The sequence below is a fragment of the Myotis daubentonii genome, chromosome 4 (genome assembly GCF_963259705.1).
Source record: "Myotis daubentonii chromosome 4, mMyoDau2.1, whole genome shotgun sequence".
In the NCBI taxonomy this organism is placed as follows: domain Eukaryota; kingdom Metazoa; phylum Chordata; class Mammalia; order Chiroptera; family Vespertilionidae; genus Myotis; species Myotis daubentonii.
In genome coordinates this window covers 107,120,622-107,141,936 of record NC_081843.1, presented here as the reverse complement: position 1 = coordinate 107,141,936, position 21,315 = coordinate 107,120,622, and positions in this window count along the sequence as shown.

Sequence of the window (21,315 nt, the reverse complement as noted above, 5' to 3'; positions counted from 1 at the left end):
ACACAAGCCCTACTCCCCGAAGACCTGTGTATCCCACAGAATTTTTGCTCTAATGTAAAGTCTTTGCAAAAGAAGTACCATGCAAATAAATGTTAGTAGTGACAGTGGTTGGACATGGAAAAGGGTGTGGACATTTCAAAACATACAAATAAAGTGGAAATCCCTGCTCTCTCAGAAAGGGGCACATGCTGCCCATTAGCCTGCGAGTGAGCACACGCGGGCCGGTGAGGAGCAAGGACAAGCAGTGCGTCCCCGTCCCCGGGTAGCGGGCAGCAATGCTCTTCCGTCGGCCTCGCTCGGCACTCCCACCCGCTCCGGTCAAACAGACCCCTGCTGGCTGCTGAGTGTTGGCAAGGGCTGTACAAGGTGCAGGAAGTAAAAACCAGGCTCAGACATTACCATTCCTGAAAGGAAACTTATCACTGAAGTAGAAGTTTGACATTTGAAAGCCAACTTCTTCACGCCCACTAAGCAGGGTCCCAAGTCCGTTTGAGAACCCAGGTAAAGACTTAATTTCTCCCCAGAAAAAAAAAGCATATAGATGCAGACTTGCTTTTCACAAAAATATTGTGCACAATTTTTGTGAAAAGCAGAGAGTCCCCCCTGTAGTTCACTTTCTCGACAGATTAAAATAGTCGCATTGGGCCTGTCTGCAGCAGGAAACAGTATCCCACCATCACCTCCTCTCAGAAGGATCCCCTCCCCTGTGCAACCAGGGTTGTGTGTGCTGTCTCCCCAGATGGCAACAGAAGATGGGGGGCTTGTGGTAGTTAAAGGGGATCCATTCTTAGCCTCTCCTATACCAGGAGTCCTGAGAGCAGACAGCATTTTTTTTAGCTTTTTATTTTTTTATTTGCACAGTCAGCATTTTTTAAAGAAGCAGAATTTTAAAACAAACATGCATTGGGTGTTAAATCAAATTACATTAAATCAAGCAAAAGCAAATAAAGATTTATTAGGGCCTTACCCTAGGCCAGTGATGGCAAACCTATGACACGCATGTCAGAGGTGACACGCGAACTCATTTTTTGGTTGATTTTTCTTTGTTAAATGGCATTTAAATATATAAAATAAATATAAAAATATAAATCTTTGTTTTACTATGGTTGCAAATACCAAAAAATTTCTATATGTGACACAGCACCAGAGTTAAGTTAGGGTTTTTCAAAAGGTTCGCCATCACTGCACTAGGCCCTTGTCCTCAAGGAACTCAAAAATCGAATAAAGTATGCAGACAAGTACGCAGAAACACATGCTGTGAAGCGTCTTAATATCTGGGATGACTGTGACACACGGTTCCTCGGGACCTCGGAAATGAAAACAGGGGTATTGTAACCAGCCTGGAGGCAGGGCCAGCGCGATAGGCCAGCAAAGTGCGTCAGGCACTTTATCTTCGGTTTGACCCTCTGGCCTCAGGTCACCCTGCCTCTGACCACAGTGCTGTCTAGAAAGCTGTCCCGTTTCCCTTGTTATGGTTACAATCCCAGGTTGCTCTAGCCACCACCACAATCTAACCTTACGACTATGACTCTCGACGTTGAACTTTATCTTCATGACCTCATCTCTTACTACTTCCAACCTGGAGCCAAGAACCTTTCTTCATACTGTCTCATCCTTTTCATTGGTCCCCAGAATGTTTACACAGGCATGTAACCCATGTTTTTAATAAGCATTCTCTCCTTTTCATGGGTCTGAGGTGCTTCCCATGGAGAGCAGGCCCCTACAAATCTGTGAGTCCGTGATGTACTTCAGAGAGAGAGGGGCTCTGAACGGCGGTTTGATAAATCAGTTTATTAGCTACAGCCGGTGATAACACGGCATCGATCCATGAGCACCTCTGAAACACTGATGTCTCAAAATATGAGAAGGTGAACGAGTGTTACTGCAACAGGAAGGGCCTGTGTAATAACGCCCTGGGCTTTGATTGTTAGGTGGTGTTTTACATGCAAAGGGAAATGAGGACTTTCCCACTATCTGGGAAGTAGTGCCTTTTGGCCTAACATCCTTTCTTCCCTTTGCATATGTCCACGAAGGTGCCCTGGACCTCATCCTAAGCATTGTACCAGATATAATATTGCTTGGGCATCCGTGTTGAAAGATATGCAAGGGACACTTAGGAAAAAGCAAGATGTTCTCAAAGCGAACGCGATAAATAGGAACAATGGCCAAAGGAAGACTTGGGAACAGCAGCTTGAGGAGATAAGGACTAATTGGGTCCTTGAAACTGAAGCCTGCTTTGAAGGGAGCTTTTCTTCCAGCTCACAAGCTCTCAGATCTGAGGGCTGTTACATAGATCAATCAGAAAGGCACTTCAGGAGGGAGCCTAATCCTGTGCCAGACTTCACGCGGGGCTGAGCCCATGCAGAGAGGAGCAAACATCAGAGGGATTTTTTGCTGGAAATGGGATGTTACTAATTTTTTAAAAAGAAAGATATCCAAAGCTAGTGCCCTCAGCTCCTCATGGAACACAGTGTTGACACCAACGTGCAAGAAGCATGTTGGGGCATCAAATGACCCCCAAACGACATTGATCCCTGAATTACTGAAACACCCACATTTATAGTGTGCCATCTGTGTTTTAACCTACAGCAACACCAGGTGCACATGTGAGTATGTTAACAGTTTGCTAATTGGTAGAAGAATTTTGACAATTTCCGTAATAAAACAGTTGTTAGTTTTTTAAAATACAATGATATTAATATTAACGATTTTTTTAAAAAAAACAGGCATTGCTTGCCCTAGCCGGTTTATCTCAGTGGATATAGAGCATCAGCCTGTGGACTGAAAGGTCATGGTTCGATTCCAGTCAGGGCACATGCCCAGGTTGCAGGCTCAATCCCCAGTAGGGGACATGCAGGAGGCAGCCAATCAATGGTTCTCATCATTAATGTTTCTATCTCTCTCTCCCTCTCCCTTCCTTTCTGAAATCAATAAAAAATATATATATAACAAAAATAAAACAGTCATTGCTTGAAAAAATAAAGAATACAATACTTCAGGCAATTTTAAAGTATTTAAACTAACATTGAATTGTTAACATTAGGATGCCATTTTAAGAATTGCCTAGCTTAAAAATCAATGTTCTATTAACTTTTTAAGTTGTCCTTAAAAGTATCAGTACCAGAGCTTCATTAATTGTTTAAGCCTTGAGGAAGTTCTTTTGCACATGCTGAGTCCACCTGACGCTTTGTAGCTGCATTTGGGCTCGAGCACACACAGCTGCTGTGCTTAGGGAAGGGCTCAGGGGTTTCGTTTAGTCCAGTGCAGCCACAGGAGACAGACAGAGTGTGGACAGTGGGATCCTGGCTCGCACCATCTGCCCTGCACTACAGGTAGGCTGCATCCCACCTACGCAAGTTCATGTCATAGTTCACCAGCACGGAACTAAATGTGTGGCTTTGATCAGGAACTCGTTACGTAGGCTTAATGATTTTTAGAAAAATGGTTTCCGAGAAAGAATATTTCTGGCAAATCTTACACCATTGTTCAGATTGGTATTCGGAGTGGGTTTCGTGGAATTTCTCCCTACGTGTCCCCATCTAGTTTTCCCCAAATCTAAAATGGAATGCGTGTATTTCCCTCTTGTTCCTAATCTTGTATTTTCTAATAAGTGCCGCTCGCCCATTATACTTTTCATGTCCTGGTGAATTGGCTAGCCCGGCAGGCAGTTCGGGGTTCCTGGCGGTAGGCCTGACCAGATTGGCTCAAAGTTTCAGGAGACACTGAAGTCAAAGGACCCTATAGAGCTGAAACCTGAGAGCTGAGGTTTGTAAAAGCCCAAATAAGTCAACAACTAAGGGGAACCTGTGGTGGGGCTCAGCAAACCAGGTATGGAACTGGGGGAAAAGGAACCGAGAGCTGGAAGTTTGGGATCAAAGCTCAGGGAGCTTGGCCACCTGGACGGGCCTAGTTGACAGTAACCGGCTCTCACACACAACAGGGCAGTGCGAGAAGGAGCAGAGACAGGTGTCCCTGAGAAACACTGGGACAGGCTACAGCTGCCCTCAGTCCCATGGGGCTCCTGAGCCACAACCATGGAGACGCACCGGGCATTTTCATACAAATTCTTGATTCTTGATAAGGATTTGCAAGAATGTGCAAATGAATAATACATTTTTCCATAAGATGTATGAAATTAGAAGTACAAATTCTGGAGTTACAGACTTTCAGTGAAATCCCTGTGAAATTCCTTATAATCCAGAGAGTGATCCAAACCTAATAAAGCAAATCATTTGCTTGAAATTATTTTTATCTTGGCCATTTCTCGTGGTCCGAGCTGCCATGTGGCTGATGAGGCTCAGCTGAGTATTCCTGTCCTCCCGTCTCCGAGACATGGAACACAGGTGTGTCTAAGGAGTTCCTTCTCAGAGCAGGTAATGCCTTAGACTCGCTGCTAAAACATTTACGCTCACTTTCCTTAGAGCTTAGAGAACCTTCTGTTGTGTGTCCAGATGCCGTAGACGAGAGAGGGTCTCATGGCTGAAACAGTTTCTCCAGAGCTACTCCTCCATCTCAGTGAAATCAATATCTCAAGACAACCTAGCTCATTTCCTGGCGTCCTTAATTTGCCACTTCATTTTACGTGTGTGGGCAACACTGAAAGGTCCTCTAAGACTCCTTTTGATGGTTTCTCAACACTGACGTGTTTGCTGATAGAAACGGGAGGAAAATGTTATGAGATTTCTGATGGAATAACCAATTAAGTGTAAAAAGTTCAGACCAGGTAGCTTTATATAATGGTCACTGAGAACAATTCAACTTTTCAAAAGAGGAAATCTGGTTTTAGTTTGTATCCCAAACTGTTGGAAAAGGATATACTGGGGGTCAATCAATGTAGTCTTCCCTGCATAGTGTTTCACAACTATTTTTAATTTACTAATATGTCATGGACATCTTTCCAAGTCTTAGACAGGTTTCTATGTCAATGTGCAGAGAATTACCTCATTGCTTTTAAAACTTGCACGTTACTTCATTCATCTGAATCTCCAAACGTGCCTGGACCCAACCTTGGCTGCTCCCACTCCCGCCTTGGACTTGCCATAATTGCGGGTTCCGGCTCTGCTCACATTTGGCATCTCCTAATGCACTAACCCTGCTCGTGTTGTTAGCTAATTTGGCTTTGGCCTCTGGACAAGGTTTTTACTTCTTGACAACCTGTGCCTAGTTACGTCATCATTATTTCAATCTGGGGACTGAGGAGGCTCTGACCCTGAAGGCATAACCAGGCAGATGGAATGAACCCAATGACCTTTCCCTCCGTATGTCCTACCCCTCTCTGTATGACTGCCTCCCCCCACCCCCCTGGGTCAACACCATCCCCCGCCCCTGAGTGCTTTCCCTCTGCTCCCCGGTTCAAATCTAAGCACAGCGATAGAAGTTCAGGCTCTGGAATCAGATTGCCTGTGTTGGTGGCCAGCTTTTCTACTTATTAACTATATGACCTTGGGCAAGTTAGGTAACTCTCAGTGTGTAGGTTTTCTCATGTGGGAAAGGAGAATGATAGCAGTTCTCTGTGGAGGTGCTGCTAAGGAGGGGGTGGGAAGAGATTAACCAAAGAAGTTGTATGCATATATGCATAACCCATGGACACAGACAATAGTGAAGGCCTGCAGAGGGGGCAGGAGCCAGGTGGAGAGGATCAGTGTGTGTGGCATCTGTAATACCTTCAACAGTAAAGATAAATGTAAAAAATAAATAAGTCAAAATAAACAAGCCTCAAGTTCTCAGCCAATCCTGCAGCTGTGTGTCTAGACGGCACAGTTCTGACCAATGGGATGGAGTGGGAGTCGGAACTTTGCTGGGACTCCCAGGGAAGTATTTCCTTCCATTTATCAGCACTGGGGTTCGGCCTCTCTGCTGGGGCGTCGAGATGCCTGCCGTGACTCAGCACTTTGTAGCAGAAGATGGGAACCACCTGGCTCAGGTGCAGCGGGAACCCAGCGGGAACCTGGAGGGTTCCTCCAGCACCGCGGTCGGCAAACTGCGGCTCGCGAGCCACATGCGGCTCTTTGGCCCCTTGAGTGTGGCTCTTCCACAAAATACCACGTGCGGGCACGCGTGCAGTGCAATTGAAACCTCATGGCCCATGTGCAGAAGCCGGTTTTCGGCCTGGGCGAGTCTATTTTGAAGAAGAACTGTTGATATTTGGCTCTGATGACTCATGAGTTTGCCGACCACTGGCCTGCGTCAGGTCAGCCCAGGCTCCTGCCCTGGATTCTTCCCTGAGAAAAAACAAGCCTCTGCTGGATGGTGCCACGCGGTCAGGTTTCCATTCACAGCTCTGTGGTTGTGATCGGAAAAGAGCACAGGGTCACAAAGGCTTTTGTGATTTTGATTGGACTCGCATTGACTCTACAGATCCATTTGGGAGCAACTGCATTTTGCCAGGCCATGGAGCAGGTATATAACTGCATTTATTCAGCTGCGCAGGTGTGCTTTGGTGCTTTTCCAATAAGGTGGTACTGAAATCAAAAGAAAATAGGTGTACGCACCCGGCACAATGCCTGACGTGGTAAATGCTCACAGAACAGTAGCTGCTGTTATTTCAAAGCCCAGCTGAGTCCCAGTGGCTCTGGAGCCCAGCAGCCACTACGAGACCTCCCTCCTCAAGGTCCCTCCACACTTCATTTTACACAACTCACTGGGCACGTGTGAGCCTGAAGTCCCCCCTGCTGCTGTGGGACTCGGGGTTGCTGTTATTGAACTTGCATTTCCTAACTCTGCAGACGGACAGTAAGCTGTAGGGACAAGTATGATGTTGCACGGTCTTTCCACAATGCTCAGCCCAGTTCTCTGCTTACGGCTGCTACTCAATAAACAGTGTGTGTTCAGGAACATTAGGCCGAATGTTGAAGCATTTGACAGGCTTTCTCACACTTCCTGTTGTTCTTGGAGGTCAGACTCATTAAAAGCAAGGAATTCTCTAGATGGATTAAAAACAGCTGGGAGCTTTGATGATGTCATGGTGATAAACTTCTTTTTCTTCAGCTTTTGACTACTGTGGAACTGATACTCTACCGATGGCAAGTTTTGAAAGGCTACTAACTCAACGTAGATTTTAACACTAGTACTAGCTATACCTATGAACTTTCTTAGTTATTAAACAACACAGTATTTTAACAAGCTACTCTCACCAGGAATTGTTAACCCCCCCCCCCAAGAGTATTTTTCCATTGATTTTTAGAGAAAGTAGGAGGGCGGGGGATCCAGTGGTTGCCTCCTGCACACACCCTGACTAGGGCCAGGGATCAAGCCTGTCACCAAGGTACGTGCCCTCGACCGGAATTGAACCCAGGACCCTTCAGTCCAAGGGCCAATACTCTATTCTCTGAGCCAAACCCGCTAGGGCTCCCCCAGGAATTGAATATAAGTAAACCTAAGGCTGGAAGAAAAATGCACTGTGCACAGGGACCTCTTCATGTCCTGTCCGCAAGCAGATGAAGTTGGAGAAAGGATGATGTGCAAAGTCTATGTGCAAAGACTATGTGTGGTGAGAGGGTGCACTCAGGTTGAAGGCACTGAATGGTGCAGCTGGAGCAGAGGGTAAGTGACGAAACTCGAGACATGCGCGGCGCCAGACATGCCAGGCCATGCGGACCCGGGGGGAGGTTGTGTGACATGATCAGATTTGTGTTTTCAAAGACCACTTCAGTGCACAGTGAGGAACGGACGGGAAGGCAGCAAGAGAGGTGGTGTGTAACTAGAGCCCAGAGAACCTTCTCCAAGGCCAGTCTCTGCCTTTTCAGCATCAGCCTCCCTCTCACAGGTGCCCACAGGCTCAACAAGGAGCTCGGAGGGCCATTTATAGACTTGCCAGAATAGTTTGGGCTCCAGGAAGGGCCAAACCATTTAAAGCAGCGGTTCTCAACCTGTGGGTCGCAACCCCTTTGGGGGTTGAACAACCCTTTCACAGGGGTCGCCTAGGACCATAGGAAAACACATGTATAATTACATATTGTTTTTGTGATTCATCACTATGCTTTATGTTCAATTTGTAACAATGAAAATACATCCTGCATATCAGATATTTACATTATGATTCATAACAGTAGCAAAATTACAGTTATGAAGTAGCAACGAAAATAATTTTATGGTTGGGGGTCACCACAGCATGAGGAACTGTATTAAAGGGTCGCAGCATTAGGAAGGTTGAGAACCACTGATTTAAAGTGTTGTTCTAAGATTGTTGCCAGACTCACATCTACCCTCCTAACATTCCAGGGAGGCCCAAACGCAGGCCTTGCCATCTTGGTGACCATGTTTGCACAGTATATGTGGTTTGTGGTCCTGAGAAAAGGGAGTCCGTTTTTTCCCTAAAGTTATGCAAGTTAAGGTCACTCTGAAAGTGAAGAAGTGACTGAAAGGGAAGGTCCTGGTGTGGGTGGGGAGGATGACAGAGCTGGCGTGGCAGAAGCAGCGGCATGACCGGCTTTCGGGCAGGTGCCAGCAGGCTCCCCGGTCCCTGGGTGCCCGCGCAGAGCCCAGCCACCGCCCCGCAGGGGGAAGGAGACTCAGTGTCCCTTGGAGCTAAAGACTTTACTCAAAATCTTGTTTGCATTTACTCTGAGGAAAAGCTTGGAATTTTCTTTTCTTTATCTTAATGCCAGGGTGAGGTTTCTGGAAAGTCTGAGAGAAAATCTACGCCTAGCAGTTAGAGGCCAAGAGGGAGAGGAAACAATATGTTTCTTTTTACTTTCCTTCCTTTGCTGGAGACAGCTGCAGGAAGCAGCTTTGCGATCCAGCTCTCTGGCTTTCCTGAGCCCTTGGAGGGGCACAGTGGCCATTTTGTTCTCGCACAAAAAGTGCCATTTAGTCCAATACTGACGCCACGTGAGCTGGGCCTACTGAGCTGGGCCCACGGGAGACGGTAGCCATTGCTTAGCAACAGCACTGTCTGGATTCCTTCCTCCATTGATTGGTTTGTAAATAATTGAGCATCAGTTGAGCTGCCATAACTCGGCTAGATGTTGGAGATTACAGGGCTACGCGCACCCGGCGTCTTTGATTTCACTAGGGTGCCACCTGGGTAAAGTCACATGAACTCTGAGATCTGGGTCCCCGGGAGTGGAGGCCATGAGCTTGGTCTGAGCCATCAGGTTAGACTTGCCTCAGACCACATTCTCACAGTCCTTTGCAGAGATAGGTCTTCCCATTCTGCAGACTCCTGAGAAATATGTGTTGTGGGGACAGCATACTTGACATGACTACACTGTAAGCTTACAATTTTGAGATGTCTGCCGCCAGGCAGCAGAGAGAAAACAGACCAGTTGGTGCTGACTCTGCATGGAAGCAACTTGTGGGCAGGAACAATGGAACCCAAGATGCAAGGCCCTGGAGACCGAGGGGGTTTTGCTCCATGGTGCTTTAGCAGTGGTTCTGAAAGTCAGCTCTGCCCCAGGCCCTCAGGACTGAATAGAGCCAGGCTGCCTTGGGCAGGACCAGCCTGTGGAGGAGACTCCAGTGGGGTGCCCCGGTGTCAGGAAGCCAGCCCTCCTGCCCCTGAAGGGAAGTATCACCGAGATACCGCAGAGGCCCAGGAGGGCTTTCCTGCCAACCAGATGTTTTAGAGACAAAGTAGGAATCTCTCTAATTAGGGTAAACAGCATCTCTGAGTAACCCTGAGAAACAGATGTGACCACATATTGCATAAGAGATAGATTTTGTGGAACAACATGTTCAGGAATGTGCAACAATAGCAAAATCTTGCTGCCGCTGGGTACTAGTATACACAGCGTGGCCAGCTTATTATGACCGGCCAGATTATTGTGACCACCCCATCAGTACTTCATTGACACTTCCAAAAACACTGAATATTGAAAACTTCCTAAGCAAATACTCTCAAGGTTTTATAATTATTATTATTATTATTATTATTATTATTATTATTATTATTTGGATAACTAATTCACTTCATTGTACTGATGGGGTGGTCATAATAATCTGGCCGGTCACAATAATCTGGCCACTCAGTGTATATCTTAGTGCTTTGAGGTGGCCTGTGTGCGATCCCCAAGGCAATCCCTATATTCCGAGACTTGCTGGAAGGACCCGTGGGACTCAGCACATGGTTGGACTTGTGGCTAAGAGTTATTACGGTGATGGAGTGCGGATGCCCAGGCGGAGCATCATGGAGAGAGACGGGCACAATCCAGAGAAACCCATGCTCCCTCCTTCCGATCCAGGCGAGCCGGCCACCCTGTGCAGCAGTGAGAAAGGCAGTCACTGCGCGCAGGGGTCCTGTGTGGGGAAGCCTGTTGGAGACTCCACGTTCCACATCGTTACTGGGGTTGGTCACATCTGCACTCTGCCTAGCACGCACCGAAATTCCAGGCTCCCGGAAGGAAAGCGGGCTTTCATCGTAAATCACGTTGTTCGCACAAACGCTGTGGGCACAGAGAACCGCCCTGATCAGCTTTGAGACTGGCGGGAACACCCAGACACCGGGAAGGCCCTTCTGCAGATAACAGCCTCAGGCCTGCGACGTTAACTCTTTCCTGCACGCGGCCCACAGCAGAGATGAGTGTTAGCTGGCCTGCTACACTCTGTCTCAGGAATTTGGCTTGGGGAGTGGGCCACAAAGGCAAACAAAGAGAAGGCGTGGTTGAGTCCCATCGGGGCAGTGCTCCAGCGAAGAGGACGAGCTCCAGTGCTGAGGACTCGCCAAGAAAACGGCTGTTCGAGTTCTGTTGGTTCTTCCCAAACACCGGCGTTCTCTTTCCTGAAACGCATCACCCAGCCGTTGCCAGGGTTCCAGGAACCTGCTGTGGTCCTCAGAGACACGTTATTAGTTTGTTCTCCCCACAGGGTTGATCCTCTCTATACACCTCGACCACTCAGCCAGGGTGTGACCACAGGACCAACTCAAAACCATTCTGTCCTGTTTAAGGAGGTGCTGAGTAGCTTTTCAGAGACAACAGATCAAGACCACAAATCATGCAGCCGAAGCATGTGCAGAGGAGAGAACTTTGACCTCCAGCTGCACCTGGAACCAAACTCTCGTCCCACCTCCTTCCACCACCACCACCACCACCCGCGAAACCAAAGAACCAGAAACGGAGCCTGAACAGAACCCTTCCAGAAGCAAAGGGTTCGTTTTTCAGGACGATCCGATGTTGACGTCCCTTTATCATAAGGGGCCAAGCTCCAAAGTCCTCCAATCAAAACTGCCCCCACCCGCATTTCCGCATACCTGCTCCCTCAGCCCCTAAAAAACCTGCCCCGACCCTGGATCGGGGAGTTCGGGCTTTTGAGCATTAACCTCCCATTTTCCTGGGTGGTGCCCTTCATCATAAAATAGCCAATCTTCCCCACTGGGGTGCTTGGTGTTTAGTGTTTGGCCACTGCTAGGGCCCAGTGGACAGATGTTCTTCCGTTCTGTAACAAGAGGAAGTCTTGATATCTTACAAGCTAAGGAGCCCACTCACCACCTGAGACTGGCCCAGGACCCCTGCAGAGAGAAAGCAGCCATCAACAGCCTCAAAGGAGGGGAAGGGCTCGTGAGCTAGTCACCAGGCCAGGCTTCCCAAAGCCACAGTTGTCGTTCTTAGCTGCATGCTGCCTTCCTTAGCAACTGGACTGTGGGCTGCATTAGGTGATATCTTCGCAGAAATGACTGGAAAGTTTCGGTCATGGACACCTGAAGATTTTGATCTTTCTGGTCCCAGAACACAAAACAGCTGATGGAGAATTGTGCAAGAGTTCCCAGCTCTATGAAACTCATCTACTTATACCTTGGCCTTATTTATTTCATGTTTAGCTGGACATATCTATGGACATCTTTTTCAAAATGAATTCATCACATAAATATTCAGTTCAAGTTTTCAGCTGTGAAACTCAAGCTTTAGATAAAGGATTAAGTCCTTCATCAAAAGATCACTAGTTTATTCCTCTTCATCTAAGCATCTTTCAGGGCTAACACTTTCTTTTCTTTTAAATTATTTATTCTTGAAAGTATTACATATGTCTCCTTTCCCCCCCCCCCCATTGACCTCTCCCCGCCTGCTCCCACTTCCCAGCACATGCCCTCCCCCTCCTACTGTCTGTGTCCATGGGTTATGCTTATTTGTATGCATACAAGTCTTTGGCTTACCTCTTACCCCTACACACACCCTCCCCTGCTTTCCCTCTGAGGTTTGACAATCTGTTCGATGCTTCTATGTCTCTGCATCTATTTTTGTTCATTAGTTTATGTTCTTATATTCCACAAATGAGTGAGATCATGTGATATTTATCTTTCTCTGACTGGCTTATTTAGCTTAGCATAATGCTCTCCAGTTCCATCCATGCTGTTGCAAATGGTTCTTTCTTTTTTACAGCAGTGTAGTATTCCATTGTGATGTACCACAGTTTTCTAATCCACTCATCTGCTGATGGGCACTTAGGCTGTTTCCAGATCTTAGCTATTGTAAATTGTGCTGCTATGAACATAGGGGTGCATATATCCTTTCTGATTGGTGTTTCTGGTTTCTTGGGATATACTCCTAGAAGTGGGATTACTGGATCAAATGGGAGTTCCGTTTTTTAATTTTTGAGGAAACTCCATACTGTTTTCCACAGTGGCTGCACCAGTCTGCACTCCCACCAGCAGTGCACGAGGGTTCCTTTTTCTCCACAGCCTCACCAGCACTTGTCGTTGGTTGATTTGATGATGATAGCCATTCTGACAGGTGTGAGATGGTACCTCATTCATGTTTTGATTTGCATCTCTTGGATGATTAGTGACTTAGGGCATGTTTCCATATGTTTCTTGGCCTTCTGTATGTCCACTTTCGAAAAGTGTCTATGTAGGTCCTTTGCCCATTTTTTGATTGGGTTGTTTATCTGCCTTTTGTTAAGTTGTATAAATTCCCCATAAATTTTGGAGATTAAACCCTTATCGGATATAATAGTGTAAATATGTTCTCCATGCAGTGAGCTCTCTTGTTTTGTTGATGGTTTCTTTTGCTGTGCAGAAGCTTTTTATTTTGATGTAGTCCCATTTGTTTATTTCCTCCTTAGTTTCCATTGTCCTAGGAGATGTATTGGTAAAGATATTGCTATGACATACATCTGATATTTTGCTGACTATGGATTCTTCTAAGATTTTTATGATTTCCCACCTTATGTTTAAGTCTTTTATCCATTTTACCCAAGGAGTGAGGATCTTTTTTTTCCTTGTACCTGCAACTGAGGTATGGGCCCTCAACCGGGAATAGAACCCAAAACCCTTCAGTCTGTGGGCCGACACTCTAACCACTGAAAAAACTGGCCAGGGCCAGGGCTAACACTTTCTATCATCATTACATATCCTTTCTATCTTAGCAGTTGTTGATTTTAATCGGGGGTGGGGAACCTTTTTCTGCCAAGGGCCATTTGGATATTTATAACATAATTCTCGGGCCATACCAAATTATCAACTTAAAAATTAGCCTGCTATATTTGGCCAAACATTTAACTAACCCACCGCTAATGCTTTGGCAGGGCCAGACCCAATGATTTTGTGGGCCTTATACAGCCTGTGGGCTGGACGTTCCCCACCCCTGAAAATAAACAATAGAATCTTAGAACTGGAAGAGACGTCACCAATCATCTGAAATTCAGTCATCTGGTTTTAAAGATGAGACACTGTGGGCCCAGCCAGATTTATAGGCTTATCCGCAGTCTGCAGGCTTCAACCACAACAGCACTAGAACTCTGAACGCCGGGTTCCCCAGCTAACTTATTGCCACCCCAGGCTCTTCATCTGGTTCTTCTGTGCAGTAAAGGTCAAGCTCCAAACGTGTAGATAACATCTGACTAGTTTTGCAGCTTTTATCTTTTTAAAGCCTGTTGGTATTTCCAGAAAATATTAACATTCACAAGGCTGTGGACTTGTGATTGTGCAATCCGTAAATAATACATCATTTTCAAATGTGCCAATGTTTGCAGATTAAGATCACATGTTCCTAAAACACAGGAAGCTGCCCGCTAAGTTAGTACTTTTGAGTCGCTAAGTCAGCACAAAATATCGTTCGCCGTGGTTACAATTAAGAGAATCTAACCAGCATTCACTCATTTACTATATTTTTATTAAAGTATGGTTGGCACACAATATTATATTAGTTTCAGGTGCACAACGTAAGTCTGTTAACCATCCATCACCATACAAAGTTATTAGGCTAGTATTGATGCTATTCCCTATGCTGTACATTATATCCTCATGACTTATTTATTTTATAAGTGGAAGTTTGTACCTATCATTCAGTCATTAACTTTAAAACTATGTCACGACTCAGAGAAGGTAAATGTTAGCTATACAACAACTTTACTCAGAAGGTAAATATCAGTTAATCTGTCAGTAATCAATGAAGAGAACTAATTAGCCATTATTAGAAACCCAACACTATTCTGGGGTTGGGTTTGGTGGAGAGAAGCAAAGCAACACAAGTTAATATGCAGAACTCAAAATGCAGAACGATATTAATAATGTGCAGAAAAATGTTTCAAACAATAAGCACTAAATCATATAGTAAATCTTATAATGTCCCAAGAACTCAAGATGAGAGATCAGTTATGACTTTTTACAATATGCATTTTTTAATATAAGAGAAACCATTATAGGAATCAAATTATAATCTCTAATTTCTAACAAAGAGAACTTCAAAATCATAGCTTTAGAGCAGATATATATGTATCTGCTATGTGACTCTGTATAATTTTTATAGAAAAAAAGAAAGATCTAAAGGAAATATGACAATATATTGACATTTGTTCATTCAATAGATGTTTCTATTATTTTTTGTATTTTTGAAATATTTTACAATTAAAAAGAATAGCTTGTAATGCTTTCAATTGCTCGCATATGCTACAATCACTGACCCTTCACTAAGTAAAAAAACTGAAGTAGGAGAAGTCCGTTGTCCCGGTGGGGCCTCACCTCCAGAAGCCGAAGGAGATGTGTTCCCGCTTCTGTAAGGGACGTGTCCCCATCAGCATCTGAGCTTTGAACTCATGAGCCAGGCTCATGGGAGCTGTCCCGCCTGCCCCACCAGGCCGCTGTGACCGCCAGGTTCCAGTTGGAGGAGGTCACTTACATTCTCCTGCAAGAGTCGTCTTCGCTAGACTTTCAAAGTCCTTCCCAAGTCTCTGTCAGTCTATGCTTATCATTTCCATGGTCTGATTGGGCAGTTTCCGTAACTGATACTCATGTGACTGCATGGTCATAGTCATACCTTGTCGCTGTTGTAAAGATAGGTTATCACGCTGCCTGGCCATAGCTAAGTTTGTTTGTTTTGAGAGGCTATCAGAATCCTTTAATAGCAATCTAACCCCTTCAACTTACAAAAAAAACAAAACAAAAACAGAAAGGAAGGAGGGAAGGAAGGAAGGAAGGAAGGAAGGAAGGAAAGAAGGAAGGAAGGAAGGAAGGAAGGAAGGAAGGAAGAAAGAAAGAAAGAAAGAAAGAAAGAAAGAAAGAAAGAAAGAAAGAAAGAAAGAAAGAAAGAAAGAAAGAAAGAAAGAAAGAAAGAGAGAGAAGTCAGGATAGATAACAATACTATATTATATAAACTTCAAAGTTGCCAAGAAACTAGATCTTATTTGTTCCAACTACAAAAAATAAATGATAATTATGTGATACAATAGAGGTGTTAGCTAACACTATGGTGGTCATCATATTACAATATATAAATGTATCAGATCAATACCTTAAACTTACACAATGTTAGATGTCAATTATATCTCAATATAAATAAATAATTCTGCTTTTGTAAACTACATGCTCAAGTAATTTTAAAAAATAAATAGAAGTTGCCGAAACCAGTTTGGCTCAGTGGATAGAGCGTTGGCCTGCGGACTGAAGGGTCCCAGGTTCGATACTGGTCAAGGGCATGTACCTGGGTTGCGGGCACATCCCCAGTAGGATAGGAGATGTGCAGGAGGCAGCTGATTGATGTTTCTCTCTCATCGATGTTTCTAACTCTCTATCTCTCTCCCTTCCTCTCTGTAAAAAATCAATAAAATATATTTAAAAAAAAAAAAAAAAAAAGGGCATGTACCTTGGTTGCGGGCACATCCCCAGCGGGGAGTGTGCAGGAAGCAGCTGATTGATGTTTCTCTCTCATCGATGTTTCTAACTCTCTATCTCTCTCCCTTCCTCTCTGTAAAAAATTAATAAAATATATTTTTAAAAAATAAAAATAAAATAAATAGAAGTTTATAGGGAAGGAAGAGATAGATCCTTACAATATCTCCATTCGACTTCAAAAGCTTCAGCAACTTTGGAAGACAACGCACATTTCACTCTGTACCTGCCGGTCTATTAGCAGAGGGCAGGTGGGCGGGCCTCTCATGGCCTCAGCCAGCACCGCTGAGGTTCAGATTTCCCTGCCAGGCACCTGTACTTGTACCGGGGAGAACAGCCGGCTGATGGAACACAGTGTGACACTCATTGCAAAAGAACGCAGTTCCCCAAAATGGTCTTTCAGTTCCCCCGAACTTGTCCCCTGCTCTGTTCACCATCCACCCTAATCCAAGCCAGAAACAGAGCCCAGCTGTGGATATTACACAACAGTGAACTTGATCTTACAGGGAAAACAAAATGTGGGCCGACTTGACCTACAGGTAGAGTGCACACATGCCACTGTGTAAGGTTTTACACTCTACATTGTGCCTGTGTACAGATACCTAATCTGATTCTCTAATTTATCTGTAGCTTGCTTGTTATTAGTGCTAAGGATGACACATTACCCGAACATGTATCCAAATGATTTGTAAACCTACTTTGTTATAAAATATGATGGTTGTACATTACAAGGAACATGGTGGTTGCCTCCCCTTCTTGGGTAACTGCCCCTCTTCCATCTGGGCATTCACGCCTCCTGCTGGAGTCTCTATGCTTAGAGCAGAAGTCCTCTCCGAGGAGCTATTTTGTCCCCACCCCAGGGACACTTGGCAGTGTCTGGAGACATTTTCCGTGGTCACAGTTGGGATAGAGTTGCTTCTGGCAACTCGTGAATAGAGGCCAGGTTTGCTGCTGAACACCCTGCAAAGCACAGGGCAGCCCCTCCCATCCAAGAATGATCTGGGGCAAAGGTCACCACCACTGAGGGGGAGAAACTCTGACTTCGAGAGAAATGAACTCCACTGCTGTTTCTCTCCCTGGGACGCATGGTTCAAGCCCAGCAAGAGACATGGGTTCAGGGCTTACATGCAAGCATATAGGCCTAACCAACGGACACAGACAGCAGGGGGGTGAGGGCATGAGCCGGGGGATAGGAGGTAACGTGGGGATAAGGACACATATGTAATATCTTAATCAATAAAAATATTTATATAAAAAAAAGAGACATGGGTTCAGGTGAACACCTGAGCGTTAATGGCCAATGAGCCTAAAGGAGACATTTCTGAGGGTTTCTGGGAAAGAGAAGCTTCCTCACTCTTGGAAGAGAGGTTTGGAAAGTGATTTCTGGTGGCTCACCTCCCAGCCAAGGTGGAATAGCTTTACGCTCTGCATGTGTCAGTGGTTTCAAACATTGGACACCAGTTATGCCGGACAATAAACCCCCAAAAAGGGGGGGAAATAAAGAGTATCAGTGAGCTGTGGAACAACTTCAAGTAGCCTATTTCTATGTTATTGGATTAACTGAGGGGGGGAGGGGGCGGGTAGCGCTAGAAAAAATTTTTGAAGAAATAATGGCTAAAATTTTTCCAAATTTGATTCAAAAATAAACAAAACCTCAACATCCAAGAATCTCAATGAAGACAAAAGAGGGGAGAGAGAGAAAGGGCTTACCGTAACAGTAAAAGTAATTTAAGTCAATGGTGGAAATCTGCCTTTCCCCTTAAAGCAGGTCTGTGTGAGGTTTTGAAAAAGCTGTGTTTTAAGTGAACTGCTTTTCTCCTCTGAGTCGCTATGGCAATGGGAACTGTTTGGTTTCTGTTCAGCAGACCTCGGAGCTGGCTTGGATGTGTAAATAGGTCTCATCGTTCTGCTAATGTATTATTTGACTTGGGCTCATTCAGGCCAGACCACGCTCAAAAGGCAGCTGACCACCCCAGGCCATTGAATGACCTGCTTTCACCACAGCTACAACCCTGTGCTCCTCTAGTGCATGTGTTAGGGCTCGATTCCCACTCCTTTCTCCGTTGATACAGCCTCAAAGCCAACGTAGTCTACTTCTTTTTTCACTTCATTGTTCCAAGCTCCACATACCCCTCATGTCCAGAATCTCCTCCCCTCCCACAGTACACACCCCATTGCCAAAAGCGCGAGGAGTTTCCAAGAATCCAGTGATGAAGGAGAGAGAGCTGGGAACACTCACCAGTCCACTAGCACAGCACTTGGCCCTGCTCCATCTCTCTTCTCATTGCTGGTCCCTGCTCCGGGTTTTAGTTCCCAGGTTTCAGCTCTTTCATTTCAGGCCCAATCCACCCTCTGGTGCCCAGCCACCTTTTTTTTTTTTTTTTTCTGTAAGAGCTTGAGACTCTGCCAGGGTAAGTGCGTCATCAAGACAAGCTCCTGCCTTCAACCCACACTGCCCTGGAAACAGCCCTTCGCCCAATCCCTGGGCCCTGCGTTGAGCCTGGAGTCTCCATCCTCCGAGTGAGGTCTGCTAGGCCCATGCTGTCCTTTCCTGTTGGACTCCAGCTGGGCCTGGCAGGGAGCAGGTATTAGGAGGTGCCGTTCCTTTCCTGCGACAAGGTCCGTTCTTTATGCGACTGGTCTGCCTTTCTCCAGGACTCTGCAAGTTTCCACCAGGAAGGGGGTTCTCTTTGTCAACCACAAAAGGTTCTGGTCCCCTTTCCCAGGAGAGCAGCACAGTCTAGTCCAGTGATGGCGAACCTATGACACGCGTGTCTGAGGTGACACGCAAACTCATTTTTTTGGTTGACTTTTCTTTGTTAAATGGCACTTAAATATATAAAATAAATATCAAAAATATAAGTCTTTGTTTTACTATGGTTGCAAATATCAAAAAATTTCTATATGTGACACAGCACCAGAGTTAAGTTAGGGTTTTTCAAAATGCTGACACGCCGAGCTCAAAAGGTTCATCATCACTGGTCTAGTCTCATCTTTGATAACTAACAGGCCACTCAAGGGACCTCATCCAGAAACGTGAGACAAATGTCTACCCTACGGTGATTTTCTCTTTCTATAAACATGGCATTTGCTTACACAATATTTTTAAATTCTGCTTCAGCCACTCAGCCCATTGTTCAGAATCTCCACCACACTAAGAAAGCTGAGAGAATTCCAAGGGACACTTATCTGGAGGTGGCAGAAACCACGTGGTTTTTGTTTGTTTGTTTTAATGCACCGTGGTCATTATTAGTGCACTGTGTCTGTGTTCGCCATACAGGCTAAAGGGGAATTTCAGGCTGGGGGGCCAAGACCTTACCATTGTTGCCTTTGCCCTATATCCCCAGTGCACCTCTCCTGGGTGCAGATTCATCACACACTCAAGCAGTATCCGCCCAAGCAGTCCCTTAGAAGTAAGAGCTTTTGCTATAACCTGAAAAATCGGTCAGCACACTGTACAGTTGGGTTACTCCATGAAAACAATCTGGTTTCAAAGTCCTGGCTGTATTGCTTACGAGATAAAAGTTGTCTGGAGATTTAGTAAATATTTGCAATTGATGGTGCCAGTGACATCAATGGTTTCTCTGGCTGATCTTTGGCCGTAACCCTTTCCATCTCAAAACTCAGCCCACCAAGCCTGCTACCCTTCCCAGTTTTACTCGGTTCAAGTCCCCAGTTCTACTGGGGAAGTACAGTCATGTCTGCAGCTGCAGATCAAGCCAAAATGAGTTTTTTCTGCAAGTCAAGATGTTTGGTGCTCATCGTAACCTTCTAGGTATTCCCTCACCTTCACTCCTGTTCACTATGCCCGTTTCTCTTCTCTGTCCTTTTCCTCACTTACACCCACTGTAGTCTACAGGCCTGAGGGCCACCACCTGTGTGTGGCACAAACCCCAGCATACGCTGAAGCAAGGGTCCTTATCATTAGATCCTCATGCTTACGGGATGGTCTCCCCACCTTCAGAACTTGCCAGAAAGAAGAGGATTTTATTGTCGAATTCTCTTTCTCCACTTCCCAGTATTCAGGGCCTCTCTCACCCCCAAGTCATTGATCGAAGGGCCTGGGGGAACTTGAAGGGGTCATGAGCAGGGGGAGCCGTGACTACCAGCATTGGCTGAGGATCTGCTGTTTGCTCCACATGGTTCTAAGGGCGTTACGTGGATTGTCGGAGGGAACCCTCGGAATGCCGGAGGATTATTATTCTCCCGTTCACAGCGCAGGAGACCAGCGAGTTGAATCACTTGCCCAAGGCACACCTGGTGGTGGAGAGGCACCCAGGTCCAGGCCCGGGCAGCCGAGAGTGTGTGGAGCAGCACACAGGCACCCAGGCCCAGCCCCGGGCAGCCAAGAGTGTGTGGAGCAGCACACAGGCACCCAGGCCCAGCCCCGGGCAGCCAAGAGTGTGTGGAGCAGCACACGGGCATACAGGCCCAGCCCCGGGCAGCCGAGAGTGTGTGGAGCAGCACCCGGGCACCCAGGCCCAGCCCCGGGCAGCCGAGAGTGTGTGGAGCAGCACCCGGGCATACAGGCCCAGCCCCGGGCAGCCGAGAGTGTGTGGAGCAGCACCCGGGCATACAGGCCCAGCCCCGGGCAGCCGAGAGTGTGTGGAGCAGCACACGGGCACCCAGGCCCAGCATCAGACAGCAGAGTGTGAGGAGCAGGCACCCAGGCCCAGCACCAGGCAGCAGAGTGTGAGGAGCAGGCACCCAGGCACAGCATCAGACAGCAGAGTGTGAGGAACAGGCACCCAGGCCCAGCACCAGGCAGCAGAGTGTGAGGAGCAGGCACCCAGGCCCAGCACCAGGCAGCAGAGTGTGAGGAGCAGGCACCCAGGCCCAGCATCAGACAGCAGAGTGTGAGGAGCAGGCACCCAGGCCCAGCACCAGGCAGCAGAGTGTGTGGCTGCTACAAAGGCAAAGAAACTAGAACAGGAAAAGGATGGCCGGTCCCACCATCAGAACAACTGGGGACGATGATTGTAGGCAGGAAGACATTAGTGCTCCTCACCCCACCCCACCCCACCCCTATCCCCCCACCCACCTGCCATCCCCAGAGGCTGTGGCTCCCTGCCCTCCTCCCTCTCCAGTTGCCCAGCTGTTTCCATGGCCTGGTTTTCAACTCTCAGTAGCTAAGTGGGTTAACGCAACTCAAAGGGGACAAGAGAGGAAAGCTGTGTTCTGGCATTTACTCCAAACAGCACTTTTCCGTGCACTTCTCCATTCATAAAACTGGTACCTTAACCCTCAGTTTAAAAAGTATGTGCCATATGCCCAGT